The following is a 16,041-nucleotide window of genomic DNA, read 5'->3' on the forward strand; positions in this document are numbered from 1 at the left end:
GGACAGCTCCGCCGGGCCCCGCGCTCCTCCGCCGGCTTCCCCTGGCGGGGCCTGGGGTAAGGCGGGCAAGGGGTTCGGAGCCCGACCCCGGGACGCCGGCGAGGCCGTGGCGGTGTCCCGAAGAGACCCCAGTGCGGTGCACCGCGGCGAGAGAGGCCGATGCCCCCCTACCCCCGCTGGCGGCCGGGCCGGGCTCCGGACTCTCAGGGAGCGGGACTCGAGGTGGGATTGGGGGGATCGGGGGAGCGCGGCGGGGCTAAGGGACCGGCGAGGCCTGAGCACCGGCCCGCGCGTCCGGGGATTGGAGCCGCGGGGTCCGCCCCGTGGTTCCCGCCGCCCTCCGCGGGGGTTTTCCTCCCTGATTCAGGGGCTGCGGCGCGGTCCAGAGTCCAGGGTTTGGGGAGGGACGGTGGTATTTTGCCCTCCTTCCCCTCCCCCTCCTCGGTGAAGCAAGGGCGGTGGAGACTTTACATTTGGTGAAGGGCAGGGAGAGGAGAGTCTTGGAGGCTAAATGTGTAAGACGATGGAGGAGTTGTTGCTCGGGTCCTCCCAACTTGGCGGGGGAATGTGAAAAGGAAAGGGGCAAAGCACGCCTAGGGGGTGGGGGTCCTTCCTGCTTCCAGACCCAGAGGCTCCCCCAGATGCAGCTTCGGTCAGTGGCAGAGGAGAGAGAGCGCCGCCCGGCCCCCAGCATCCCCTCATCCGCGCGCTGGAGGGGAGAGATGGAGCTCAGGTGCCCGATCTTGAGCTAGTCCCCCAATGCCTCCACTTACCAGCCTTTCCGGCCTAGCTGCCCCTCTCCGCCCTCCGCGCCCTCCCCCCCCAGCAGGTCTTTGTGTGTGGTGAGGTTTGGGTAGGGATGAGGGGAAATCCTGCTTGCAAAAGCTTGGTGCTTAGCATCTACAGAGCGCTCTAGCCCCCCCCCACACACGCCGGGGCTGGAAGCTGGGAGGGAGGAAGGGACTAGATTGATGGTCTGCCTGTGAGACTTGAGAGAAGGGAGAATAACTGATTTAAAAGGGAGAAAGGGGAGTGAAAAAAACCACTCGATTGGAAAAAAAAAAAAAGAGGGATGAAACTGTCCAAGCTGCAGTTGTCAGGAAGAGAAAATGATCCAAGCAAACAAACAGCACGTGGGAGCCAGGCATGTGCGTGGGAGCAGGCCTAAGCCTGGAAACCTCGGCTTACTTCAGGGGTCAGAGACCAGACAGAGTTCAAGATCAGCTCTGGCTAAAGTGACTGAGACCTTACCTCCCAAACCAGGCTGCTGGGAGAGCAAAGCTTAAGTGGGAGAGAGCTTGCCTAGCAAGTTTGAGGCCTTTGGTTTCATTTCCCCAGGACTGCATTAAAAAAACAAACACGGATCTAACAAGCCTTTTTCAAGGCCCCCATCAGCACTAGAGTCTTCCTGTTCTCAGCTTTCAGAGATAAGGTTTCAGTATTTCTTGGCCTGTCCTGGACCCTCTTACCTCGTGGGGTTGAGTTTGGAGTTCCAGTGTTCCTCAGGAGTTGACCCCTGGTCCAGCCTGAAGGTCCTCTTGCTGAGACTTTGATTTTTCTGTATCTTCTAAAATGTGTGTGTGAGAGACAGATGGGCAGGAAGTCACAGTAGCCGTCTCCAGCTGTGATCATCTCCAATAGAGCATCTTCTCAGCACCCAGATGTGATGCCCAGTGCATCACCCAGGCGAAACAATAGCTCAAATGGTCACTGCTAATCTCCCAGGGACAGCAGAGCCCCTTGACCCCACACAATACCAAATCAGCTGGCCCCCTCGTTCTGTCTAGGCTTGCTGTGGATGGGGAGTGTGCTGTGTGTGCGTGGATGAAGGAGGTTCCTTGTCTCCTTGTGGGCTACACGGAAGATACCCAGCAAAGATTTAGTGGATGAATGAAATGAGTGTTGTTTATTGCAAGGAGGATCAAATAAAACAGTGCATGGGGAAGTGTTTGAGAAAATGGAAAAGTGAATGTTCAAATATACTCCTAGAGCGTGGATTCTGGGGAGATAGGTTCAGCTTAGGCAAATAAGAAGTGGCCCTGGTCATCCAGCTGGTGTAGCAGCTCTGTTTCGCCCTGGGAATGTTGGCTTCGCCCTAGACGACTTGCAGGATGAGATGCCAGTTCCTTAGTGAATGACATTGGTGAAGCATGAAGAAATCATCTTATTAAATGCAAACTCCTGTCAGAAGCTTCTTTCTAGCCTCTGGCTAGGGAGCTCTAGCTTTCTGACCCACTTACTACCTTTCTGTTATATGAATCCTCAGTAGGATGGACCTCTCCCATGTCCCCCATGACCCCCCCCCTTTTTTTCTAGGTTGTGACAATACAGGCACATGGTGCTCTTGACACTGGACCATTTCCAGAAACCAGAGAAATAGGGCTGTGTGTCAGAAGTGTTTGCCTGTGTTCCTGTTGCTCTGTTTCCCGGTGGGTCCTGCTGGAGAGCCACTGGAAACAGTCGTTACTGGGAGTGGCTACCCAGTTCATCCCCAGGGAGCCCCCTGATTTGGATTTCATGCTCACAGCCACAAACCACTTCCAGAGCTGTCAGTAATGAATGCTAAAAAATGGATTGCATCCTTCCCCCCCCTTTTCTGATCACATGACAGTGGAAAGATACCAGTGGGTCTCATCCACATTCTGGTGATTGGACAAAAAAGCAGAAGGCTTCCTGGCTCATGACATGCATATGGAGGTACAGGGTGCACCCCATTTTGTGTTTGGGGCAGTGCTTTACCTAAGTCTCTGGGCTGAGAGGAACACCCCAACCTTCCTTAGGGGAAAACAAAAAAAAGGTGAGGTAGGAGGAGAGATTTCCACAATCCCTCCCCACACTCCCCACAAGCTTCCTCTGTTAAACCTTGGGATAGTCCCTAGAATTTTCTGCATGCTGTATATCTAGCCCTCTAATAGGGGCCAGCTTCCCAGATGGACCTTCTCTGGTGGATAGGTCTCATTCTTAGGGTCACAGGTCACCAGCTATACCTGATTAGGCTTACTGTGTCTACCTTGAGGAAGGAAAGCCCTCTGATACTGCCCCCCCAAGTCCCCCCCCAAGTCCTGAGAGTGGTGGAGGGCATTTGAGTTGGCTAAAGGAGGCATTTACTGAAACATTTGACTCACTTTTCATACATATTAGACTCAATACCCATGCTCAGCAGCTTCTGTCATACCTTGCCAAAAATTGACTCCAGAAAGAGACTTTTGTCTCAGTCTGGACCAACAAAACTAGGAGATCAACATGCTTGAGTCTTCTAGGAAAGATATTCTGAACAGGAAGGAAGCTCCTTGGTAGAGCCCTTATGTGGCATGCAGGAATGCCAGATCCTGGTACATTCTGTCTTTCTCCAGCACGAGGAAGAAAAAAGAGAAAAGAAAGCCGTGAAAAGTGTATTTGCAATTGGGCATGAACAAGAACAAGAACTTTGTTGTACAATAATAGTGATTGGACTCAGGGCCTCACACAGTCACATTCCTGGTCTGAGGGACTCAGAGACAAGAAGTACAGGGGAAAAAAAGATGAGATTTTAATGGCTGTCTCGAACCATTGGGTATTTGATGGCACTCATGCTCTGAGGTTGTTGTTTTTTGGTTTGTTTTTTTGGTTTGTTTTTTCAGTTGTGGAACTTGAAGTCAGGGTCTGGCTCTGTCCCTGAAGCTCTTTTGCTCAAGGCTAGTACTGTACCACTTTGTGCCACACAGTCACTTCTGGTTTTTGAGTGGTTAATTGGAGATAATAAATCTCATGGGGATTTTTCTGCCCCAGCTAGCTTTGAAACATGATCTTCAGATCTCAGCCTCCTGAGTAGCTAGGATTACAGGCATGAGCTTTGGTGCCCAGCTCTCTGAGACAATTTTATACAGACTGTGTATATCTCTCCTCTCAAGTCCTCACTGGTCTTACTGCTCAGGTTTACATTCATTCTGGGACATCACCTAATTTAATTGCTTTCCGTTGGATAATTCGAATACATGTACCTCTTGAGGTTGGCTGAATTTTAGAAACAGGGTTTGGACTATCTTATCCCTAGCCCCTTGCTCTTTTGTGGCAGGAAGGCTCTTCTGCATATGTGTTTTTTGGCCGGTACACAGTTTCTACCATTTTCTCATTTTATTATGGTCCATTGTTTCCCTCGCTGATTGGCCACTAGTAATCCATAGGTTAAAGGCTTAGTCACCTGGCAAAAATATTGGCTGGTGTACCTTGAAGAGGTAGAGCCTTGTGAGAAGTCCTTAGGTTACTGGGGATGCCTCTGATGGGGATTCTGGGACCCTACTCTTCACCCTTCTGCTCTGGTTGGAGATCTGACCGTGTTCCTTCAGGAAGCCCTGGCCGTTCTGGATTCCCGCCAGAGGCCACCGGAGCCACCTAATCTCAGAGGCAAATAGACTTCATTTCATAAGCAGCCTGTGTCAGGCATTTTGTTGCAGGAATGCAAAGGAGACTAACTCTCTGGTAGATTCAGAGTTTCTACCATACCATATTTAAATCCAGGTTTTCCACTGCATGAATCAATTTAAAAAAATTGTTTAGGTCTCTGTTTAGCAGTTTAGAACCTCCCTTTGTGTTCCCACTCTTAATGCTTTTAATTGTTAAGAACATTCCAGCTATATCATTTTGGTGTAAATTATTGGGAAACACTGTCTCTTTAAGATTAGTGTACATTAAAGAGTGAATAAATGTGGCAGTGGTCCCACTGGACACTATGTTGAAAATGAAATGTACAATTGTGGGTGTGGATGGGAGGAAAGGGGTGATAATGTCTAAAAAGAAATGTACTCGTTAGCTGACTTTTGTAACTGTAACCCTTCTTTACATCACCCTTTTAGTAACAGAAATATGTTTTTAATTTTCAATAAACACTAAAATGAGTATATATTGTGAGTGTTTTATTATAATATTCACACACACCACACATAAAACTTTGGAGTTCAAAAAGGTTTTATATATATTATTTCATTGAATCAGGGAAGCAGTGTCTCCATTTCCTTGGTTGTTATAAAAATGTATCACAAACCAGGTGGCTTAAGCAACAGGAATGGATTGTCCCCCCTTTCTGTAGGTTAGGGGTCTGAGATTAAAGTATAGGGGGCCACATTGCTTTCCCGAACGCTAGGCCTCCTCTCTTCACTTCTGATGGGTCCTTGGGTAAGGGTAGGACCACTCCAATCTTTGCTTGGTCCCCTTGTTGTGTATGTGGCCCTGTGTAGAATACTTGATACTAGGTATATTGGTCAAAGGCTTACCCTTCTCCTCTGTGACCTTCCCCTGTTTTCTTTTTAAAATATTATCTTCAAATAACTTACCTGGGGTTTCAATGGATTGTTTACGTGAGTAATACATCTTGATCAGAGCTGCTTCTTCCATCATTGTCTCCCCCACAGATCCCTTCTCCCACCCACCTCAGCCTCATTTAGTTGCTTAGTTCCACAGACACATACACTGACCATTAGGACTCTATCTGCCCATCACTGACCGCCACTTCCTTCAGCCCTTGCCACCCCTCGAGTCAAGACTTGTTTCAGGCTTGGAAAAAATTATATTAAGTGAAGTAAGCCAAGCCCAAAGAAACAAAGGTCCCATGGTTTCCCTTATTTGCAATATCTAGTATATATATGAGTCAAGCAGGAAAGGTCAGATAATGTGATGTTAGGAAAATGAACCCTTAGATAAGTATTTAAATGTTTTTTTCTTTCATGCATTGTTTCTAACTCATTTATAAGATTATTTCTTTGTAACTTTGTATGTCCATCCCCCACAGTACAACCCCTGCTTTCACTATATTTGATGTTGGTATAATTTGTGGAGGAGATGGGGAAAAACAAGTCAGTTAAGGATACAGGTGGACCCGATGCAACTATGAGAAGTACAAGTTGTCATGTCAAAAACAAACTTTACAACTTTGGTGTGTGGGGGGGGGCCAGGATTGGGTGGGGGGGCGGCAGGAGGCTGGGAAGGGATGTGAAGGGTAAACAAAGGAGGAGGCTGCAATGCTTGATAAGAAATGTACTCATTATCTTGCCTATGTAATTGTAACCCCTCTGTACAGTATGTTCACAAAAAATTAAAATTAAAAAAAAAGACTTGTTTCAGCAAGCTGGTGTTCACTTTGTTACGCTGTTAGTTGTTTGTCTCACTCCTGAATGTACCGTCCTTCAGTCAGCTTGGTCAGTCTTATATGTACATAGACCTGTAAGTGTTTTCATCTATAGTTTAGGTCCAACTTCCAAAGAGAAAACATGTGCGCTTTGTGTTTCTGAGTTCGGCTTCACTCAATATATTTGCCATTGAGATGTATCTAGTACTTCTCAGGGCAGAAGCAGCGCCAGCAGGCCTAACAGCCCAGGAACACTGGTTCCGTTACAGGTTCGTAAGACTACATGGCCCAGGAAGACTTCATTGCTGATTATCGTGGCCTCTCCAGGCCCAGAGGCTCCCCAGAGCCCTCAGGTTTCGAGCAAGGCCCACAAGGGACCTGCCTGTGATCTTGGGGGAAGCTGTTGTCAGTGGTTCCATTGCTCTAAGATGCCAAGATCTTGTATCTCCTATATACCCCTGGTATCTCTTATGTGACTGGAATCACTGAGCATGTCATTACTACCAACTGCCACCATGGAAAACACACCCAGAGCTTCCAACAGTATACAAAGTTCATTTGCACACACCTTTTAGCCTTGCTGTTATCCTGCTGGCAGGCAGTGTAGGTGGGTTGAAACTGTGTAGTTTCAAGGTCCACGGGAGCATGATCCAAGTGTCACCACAGCATCCCATCTTCCCAGCTGGAGGAGCCATGATGCATTAGTGGGTATAATGCAATCACTCCAGGGTCAGGTCCCCAGGCTCTGTGTGTGTATGTGTGTGTGTGTATGTGTGTGTGTGTGTGTGTACAAACAAGCTTTGTGTACTATTGGAAGCTCTGGGTGTCTTTTCCATGGTGGCAGTTGGCAGTGATGGTTTGTTCAGGTCTTTCAGTCTTAGACACAAGGGCTCTGACCTATGGAGGCAGCCTAGTTAGAAGGATCTAGTGTCAGAAGTGGCATGGGTGTTGGAACATATCCAGGGCTGATCAGGCACCGAGGAGAAGGGAAGAACTCACATCTCGGTTCCTCATTGTAGTCAGAGGCGTTCTCAGTCCCCCTTTCCATCTCCTACTTCCTTACAGTAGAACTATGCTGTTACTCTTTTCAACCCGCCTACACTGCCTGCCAGTAAGATGACAGCAAGGCTAAAAGGTGTGTGCAAATGAGCTTTGTATACTGTTGGAAGCGCTGGGTGTGTTTTCCATGGTGGCAGTTGGTAGTAATGACATGTTCAGTGATTTTTCAATCATGTAAGAGATACCAGGGGTATATAAAAGATACAAGATCTTGGCATCTTGGAGCAATGGAACCGCTGACAACAGCTTCCCCCCAAGATCTCTCGTTCTGTGAGAGAAGAAAGACAGCCCAGTCTTAGTCCTGTTCTGTACTGTACCACATGGAGGTTTTGCTATTCTTATAACCCATTGACAACTGTGATACCAGGTGGAGAGTGGCCGGCTCCAAAATACAGAACCTCCCAGGAAGGAAGAGAGTTGGGGAACTTTGTTTTTATAGGTTATACATCCGTTTGGAGCTAAACATTTATTTGCAAGTCATTTTGGTTACCAGTCTCAAATAACAAACTACCCGAAACTGAGAGGCAGGAGACAGCTGTTGGGTTATGAGGCTGGTCCTGTGGGGCAGGAATCTAGAAGGAACCAGCTGGACAGCTCACATAACTTACACAATCCCCGATCCTGTCAGTGATTTCTAGACGATGGCAGGTCATCCCTAATGTGATCTAAACACTATGTAAACAGTCGCTTGAGTGCCATTTATGGGAGGAGGGAGGTCTGCACAACTTCAGTGCAGGTGCAACTTGTTTGGCTTAGTTTTGGTCTGGAGATACAGCACCAGAGGATCCGGAGCGCTATCTGCTCTCAATGAGAGGAGTGGTCAAGGGTTGGTGGCTGTGTTTTAGAAAGTCGTGGGCAGGTGACTTTCAGGCTGTAGGTGCCTGGCTGGATTGACAGACAAGAGGTAGTGGAAGCCTGGTGAGAAGCAGAGGACCAAGGGGTATTGTGAAAAATGAAAAGAGCCAAGAATTGAGCCCTCCCTGGAACATGCCTCCCTTGTTAGAGGCTGCCGAATGAGAATTCACTCACAAACAGGACACCGTAAGGGCAGTCATCTTTTGCTGTAGCTCAGGTAGGAAGAGGACCTCAGCTATCTGAGACTCAGGTTCTTTCTGGGGCCAGACTTAGAATTCTGTTCCTGGAATTTTAGTGTGCCCCCAAATGACAGGAAGCTCATTGTAAATATACCCCCCAGGTGTTCCTCTCCCAGAGATGCCAAGGCAGTCAGCCTGCCCTGGGGCCATGCCCCTGTCTTTTGAAACCAGTCCCTGCTGCTTGGGCTGGGCTGGCCAACTCAGGTTAAACCAGAGCAGCATCAACCAATTTAGCAAATCGTCATTGAATGTCTGTCTGCTGCATGCCAAGGTCTGTTGCTCAAGTGTGGATGCAAAGAATGGTTGTGTCTGCCCATGGGGTGGGGGGTGGGGGTGGGCCTGGCATGGAGATTACAGAGCAAAAGCTGATGGTTGTTATGCAAAGTGCTTCAGAGGACCACAGGGTGTTATGAGATGATGGGTGGGGACACAAAGGTGGCTGTGTGTGTGTGTGTGTGTGTGTGTGTGTGTCTGTGGGTCTGTGTGTGTGTGAGACACCATGGGACCCAATTTGACAGGATGGAAACTATAGCTGAGATGACTCCAGAGTATCTTTGCAATTGGAAATATAGTGTTCTATAATGTTCGATGATGTTACTTCTAAATAAAGTCAAAGCAGGTGCAGAAATGGAGGGATAAAATAAATGCATCAATGGGGCTCCCTAGACTCTATGTTGAAAATGAACTATACAACTGAGAGCAGGTGGCTCACACCTGTAATCCTAGCTACTCAGGAGGCTGAGATCTGAGGATCGCAGTTCAAAGCCAGCCTGGGCAGGAAAAACTGTGAGACTCTTATCTCTGATAAACCACCAGGAAAACAGAAGTGGCGCTGTGGCTCAAGTGGTAGAGCACTTGCCCTGAGCTGAAGAGCTGAGGGACAGTTTCCAGGCCCAGAGACCAACAACAAAAGAAAATGAAAAAAAGAAAATGAACTATACAACTTCTGGGTAGGGACCAGAGGGAAAAACTGGGAGAGAGCCAGGGAACAGGTGGCATTGTCCAAAAAGAAAAGTGCTCTGTATCTGACTTATATAACTGTAACCTCTCCATACAACACCTGTATAATAACAATTTAAAAATTTTAAAGAAAAATCAGACAGAATGAGATTACTGCGCCTGAAATTGGAGACCTCAAAGTTAGTTTGGTCATCCTTGACAAGCAATTATAGGACTCTTAAGGGACAGAAAATGTGCTGTATTGTCATTGGGTGGCCACTTAATATCCAGCCCTTTTAGTTAGAGATTAAGACACCAGACAGAGGGAGCTGAAGCCCAGCCCTGCCTGCCACTGGGGCCCTCTCACGGGCACTGCTGGGCAGAGGTTTGGACACCTGAGCCTTCATGTGAAATCTGCAAAGTGGGCTTCATGGAACCCGCCTCTCAGAGTCATCTTAAGGAGAAAACTATCTTAAGAAATATTGCTCTCCTGGTACCAGACACTTCTAAAGCTTTCAGTAAATGTTGGTCATTACTAATTTAAGTTCCTTATACAAGTTCTGCTTGTCAACATTTCTACAAGATTTTAGAATGAGGATGAAAAATTACATAGTTTGGGAGTTGTCAAATATCAGGGCTCTGCTGGGCCAACTACATCTGTCTGGGAATAAAGTACGGCAATTCTTTGCCATGATTCCTTCCTTCCCTCCCTTCCTCCCATTCTCTCCCTTCCCTCTTTTCTCCCTCCCTTCTTCGTTCTTTCTCTATTTCTTCCTTCCTTTCCTTCCTTCTCTTCTCCTTCCTTCCTTCCTTTCTTCCTTCCTTCCTTCCTTCCTTCCTTCCTTCCTTCCTTCTTTCTTTCCCATATTCCTAAGTTTACTTTCCTGGAGACCTTCATTGTGACTGACAAATATACAGAATACAGGGTCACCTGAGTCATTTCATGTGTGTGAAGTGGAGCTTAGTGAACATAGCCAAGGCACATACCCACCGCTTGCCTGCCTGTGAAATGGGGGAAATGGCAGGCTCAGCCTTCTAGGATGGCTAGCAGGTTCAGCGAGGCGATGAGTGAATGGGGCATGCGCATGCTTCATGCTTGCTGAGTCACATACTGGTGTTTGTATATGTATCCATCTGCCAAGCATGTTTGGTGTTAACTTACATATTTGGAACAGCAAAGTCATAGAAGAGAAAAGTTAGTGTTAGCCTCTTGCATTTCACGGTGTGCATTCAATGATTCAGGAGGCAATTGAGTCTACCCTGAAGCTGTTGGGAGCAATGGCCTCAGTTTTGAGACGTATGATGTCCCCACACTGATTTTGAGAGGCAGTTTGATAAAAGCCGTTTGCAAGTTTTTTGAGTCCTTTAGGACTGCATTTTTAGCCAGACCTGGGCAGGAGGCTGCACTACTGAAGTTTCCTGTGGGTTGCGGGATGAAGGATCCACAATTTTATCTCTGCAAATCCGATAATGGTGTCTCTGGCTCTTAAGATTGTATTTTCTTGTAGAAAACTCAAAAAACAGCAGCCTAGTCATTTTCCTTTTTCAGACCCTGAGAACATGGCTGGTAGGGCATTTTAGAAGGCCAGGTCTCCGGCTTCATCTGCCTTGTCATTCTACAACTTACATAATAAAGAAACACCACCCACATCCAAGCCTGTCTTACAGTACAAATTGCTTACCTAATTCATTACTAAATCTTTGTGCTAGGCATCTAGAAAGAGAGAAAAGAATACCCTTTACCTTTAAGGACATTTCCTACAGATTCCCCACAACATTTCTGCTTAAATCTTATTCCTCCCACCATTCCTAATGATCTAACTTTGAGAGATACTGAATAAATATAATCATAACTCTAGGTACCCAGGAGTTTAGGGAACACTCTAAGCCTGATATTTGGGAACAAATAGCAGTCTGCGCTGCAAGGCAATAGGGGTTATATCACTAAACTTTGATTGAGGCCAAGGGTACCCGACCTGGGTCCATCTGGAGAATGTGAACTTGTAGTATCTTGTGGCTGTACTAACTAGAAGACAGAACATGCACAACTCTGATGAAGAAAATTTTGTGCTTCCTCTTAGAATCCTGGCCAGAAATCTTGGGCTGTTAACTTGTAAATCTAGGACAGCAATGCTCTTGTTTATCTACCCAGTGCTGAGTCCCTTTACATATGGGAAAAGCTTGGGGTAACAGAGAGAGAGAGACAGAGAGAGAGGTGAAAGCAATGTAGCAATGTACAGGCTTCTATAGGTGGTGATCAGCCTAGCTTTGGTCTTTGAGCCTTTTATTAAAGATAGATTGGTCTTTTAGTGGCAATTTAAAATGCAACCAAGTAGTCGTTTATTTCATTTATAGTTTCATTAGTTTATTTACTAATTTATTCACTTAATACATTGGCTTTATTTTTCAGTGAGGAAAATTTTCCAGAAATATTGGCAAACTTACCATGTTGGATTGTTTAACAAAGGGTGGAGAATGAACATCTGGCCCGCAAAATATTGCAGCTGCTATGGACTTTGCCAACTTGATAAAGACAGATGTAAGACAGGGGATATTACTCTGCTATCAGAGGTGGAGACACATCCAGCCCTCAGATGACAGGAGACACATGTCTTCTCATTAGCTGCTTGAGGTCCATCTGCCAGTATTGATAATTTTGTGTGGTTTGTGAATTATATTGTAAATATCCAAATGGTCCTGGAAGAAAAACAGAAGTTGTCCCAAGAACAGAAGTCCCTCTGCTTGTAAGTTTACTTATTGCTTTATGCTTTTGAGTACTTTTGCTTGTCAGTGTTGTTTAAATACTGGGGGTGACTTTAATTAATTTGTTATCTGGTCTGTGTTTAAGAGGATTCACCTTTTTGCAACATCGAAGAGACCCTTGGAAGAACTGGTTAAAACAGTGTCTCTGTTTACATGGATTCACAAGTTGAATTCAAAGACCCAAGGAAAATTGGGTTCTCATTATTTTCTTGTTAGCACACTTTATCAACCTCTAATACTCTTATTCCGATGCTCAAAAGCTGCTTTTTATACAAAACAGGATATTTTTTCAAGTGCAGAATCACCTCCATCTTTGTTTCTGTAACCCAAAGATACACAAAATAAGAAGACTCTAGGAATAATTTATTTAAACCCCAGCAGAGCCATTATGCCTTTATTTGTCATCTGTGACTCTTAGGGGTGTCTTGTGTTGGCCTTTGTTTCAGAAATGATCCTCCCACATTCCAAGAGCAGCCAGTCAGCCCCCCTTTCTCTCAGAGGTAGATGGAGGTGACCCCTGTCACTTCCCCAAAGGGAGGCTTTCCTCCCTTCCCTCTGGCTGTGTGGCCCTGGCCTGCTGCTTTGTGGTTTCAGCATTGTTGTCAGAATCCCTGAAGCTAGTTTGTGTTCAAACCAAGCTGATACTTTCTAGCTGTGTGACCTTAAGGTTCTGCACTTAGCTTTTGAGTCTCAGTATCCTCCTTCGATTCTTATTTCATAGGGGTGCAATCCCTTGCCTGGGCCTCTGCATTTCTTCTTCAAAGAATGCTTCCAGAGGCACAGACGGCCTTACTAGTCTACTGATGGATCCCCCCCACTGGAGTGATTTAAGATACTCAGATAAACACACTTTGAACAGAATAGCAAACTCACCTGTTAGGGTCTGCCTGGGAGAACAGCCTGTCTTTCTCTCAACACCATAGCCTTACCAGAAATCACCTGCCTCAAACTAGTCAGCACCTGACTGTCGATCACCTGACTGTGAGTCAGCAAAGACCTCAGACTCTGCTGAGGTCACTTCCTCATTTGCTGAGGTCACTTCCTGAACTGCCCTGGTTACACCTCCTTCGGACAGTGAGAGGTTCCCTAGGCTCTGAGATCACTTCCTTATCCGCTGTGGTCATACCTCCCAGCTTATCTATATCATCCTACTTAGCCACAATCTCCTCCCTCTTTTCTTCTCTTTCCCCATGCCTCGGTCTCATAGGGACCAGCAGTTTGCTCTCTCCCTAATAAACTCTTTTCTGCCTGTACCACATGGCAGTCTCCTTCCAGAGAACTTACTCTACCGTTTAATGTATTTGCATATCTCTGTGTGCAAGCCCACCACGACCTTAAAGGAAGACACCCCAGGCACTCAGACTTGTCTTGCCCCAGCACCAGAGCCCAACCCCTATCACAGAAGCTTGGCAGTTGCAATCTGTAGATGCCAGGGGTTGGTGTCAAGTTCCAATAACCACAGGCAGTGTCTGGTTCTGTGATGCCATGGTGAAAAAGGAACACATCAGCACCACTTTCTCGGGGCGGTGTGACAGTGTCAAAACAAGTCACAATCAATGCCATTAGCTTGGACTGGAGAGGGGAGATATTTGCAGAACAAGATCCAAGGCAGAGAGAAGACAGTGTGGGTGGCTGGCCGCCCTCATCTACAGAGGAAGACACAGGCTCTGGAATTCTCCAGTGCTGTTCTATTGTGAAAGTGACAAAAGAAACCACAGGGTGTTTATTTTCTGCAACCATTTCTTTAATAAAATCTGAAGTGTTTGCCAGACCCTGGTGGTTCATGCCTGTGATCCTAGCTACTCAGGAGGCTGAGATCTGAGGATCCTGGTTCAAAACCAGCCCGATCAGGAAACCAGAAACCACCAGAAAACCAGAAGTGGTGCTGTGGCTCAAGTGGTAGAGCGCTCATCTTGAGCTGCAGAGCTCAGGAACACAGCCCAGGCCCAGAGTTCAAGACCCATGACTGACCAAAAAAACAAACAAAAAAAATAAAGTGTTCCATGACAATACAGATAGCATACTGTTATTGTTGTGGTTTGGAGGATTGAACTTAGGGAGTTGTACTTGCTCGGCAAGATGCTCTACCATGTTCCAGACCTTTTCACTTTAGGTAATTTTTCAGGGAGGATTTCAGACAGTGAGATCCTCAGACAGTGATCCTCCTACCTATTTTCCTCCCACAGTTGAGATTACAGGCATGCATCACCATGGGTGCCTGGCCCTGTGGAAATCTTTAGACTATCCATGAGTGTTGGCTTGATGCCCAAACTTGCTACAGGATTCTTCATTCACATCTCTTCTTTTATTGATAAAGAAACCGAGGTCAGAGAATCTCACAAACTCTCGTCCCTGTATGTGAATCCATTTATGTGGGAAGTTATTTACTGAGTTTCACATTGAGTATACACTTCAGTCATGCTCTTATGACAGAAACTGGTTGAGGCAATTCACAGAAATTAGCACATTTAATCGGTACAATTATGCCTCGACACATCGGATCATTACTTGTCACACTCGACAGACAGGAGGTGGAAGTTTAAGCAGTCTGCACAATCACACAAGCACTGGAAGAGTGAACAGCTGGATGGATGTAGAATCTGGTGTCCACAGCCATTGTCCTGGTAACCATGGCCTGTGACACTCCAGCTAACAGCCAGATTGCTCTCTCTCTTTCTCTCTTTTGTGCTCTGTCCCTCTTTCCCTTCTTCCTCAGTTTCAGCTGTCAGCATTAATAATAAACAGTAGTAGTTATTTTCATGATTGAGTCGATTGGGAAGCCAAAACCAATGGGAAACTGGGAAGAGGGGAAAATGGCCAAGGTACAAGATGATGTGGGAAGTGGGAGGAGGGGAAGGGTGTGGTTGGGGAGCTGAGGGGCTCCTGGGGCCTAGGCAGCTGATACCAATAGGCTATCTTGCCTATAAAGGACAAACTCCTTAACACGTTACATTTACCTTGTGCCAGGAAAACTGACTCTGCAAATCTTGAACCTGCTCTTATCTGAGTGCATGGTCTTGAACCAGTCATTTGAGTTCCCCAGTTTGGGTCCAGGAGTCCTTATCTGCACAGGAGACAGCACCTCCTTCCCAGATCTGGAGAGCAATTGAGCCAAGTGGAGATCACCCTAGCTCAGTGCCAGGAGCCTAAGGTCAATGCCTAGTTTCTACCCCACATCTGTCTCCTTCCAAATATCCCAGCCAGTAATCTTCCCCTGTTTCTCACATGCCTGGGCATCAAGAGCAAACACTATGCTTTAGCACACAGGAACTCAGCTGATGCCTGGTGAATTATGGCAGAAACTACTGAATAACAAAGTTTACAACAGGGGCTCTGTAATCACTAGGATTTGACTTGGTGAGAGCCGGGTGTGCCAAGATGGAGCAACAGGAAAACATGAGAGGAGAGGCTGGGTCTCCTCAGTTCTACCATCTACCAGGAGCCTAACTAGAGGTAACGAACAGCACAGGGTCCTGGCCTGGCTGCACAAATGAGGCACTCAAGGAATGAATTCATGGTTGTGTCCTTTGCTCTTCTGACTAACAGCTCAGCAGGAAAAGCAGGTAGGCTACAGATTCAAATCGATTGGGGTAATTTCCTTCTACCTTCTTCCCACTTCTTTCTGTGTCTGTGTATGCACACACACACACACACACACACACACACACACACACACACACACAAGATTGCACTTCAATCAGCATGGAAGTTGTAGTCCCACCCTCCTACATTCAGCTTTCGAGTGCATTAAGGCTAGTGAAGGTAGAACATTTCTCATTGAGAAGGAAGATAGGCCTGTACACTCTTACCTGATCTCAGGCCCCACTGGGTGGGCCGATTGCACTCTGGGTAGACTCTGGCCATTGCTCAGCAGCCAGCCTGTCCCTGGGCTCATGAGCATACAATGACATACACACTAATTAACAAGATGAGCATGGGTGGCAGGGAAGGGAAGAAGACCATGAAAGGCCATGTTCCACTGTCAGGTAAAGAAGCAAGGGTTTCTGGGAGCCTGCCTGCACCTGCATGGGCAACTATCAGGATGATGGCCCCTTAAGTGGCCAACCTACCAGTCATTCCACACAG

The sequence above is a fragment of the Dipodomys ordii genome, unplaced genomic scaffold, assembly GCF_000151885.1.
Source record: "Dipodomys ordii isolate 6190 unplaced genomic scaffold, Dord_2.0 Scaffold82, whole genome shotgun sequence".
In the NCBI taxonomy this organism is placed as follows: Eukaryota; Metazoa; Chordata; class Mammalia; order Rodentia; family Heteromyidae; genus Dipodomys; species Dipodomys ordii.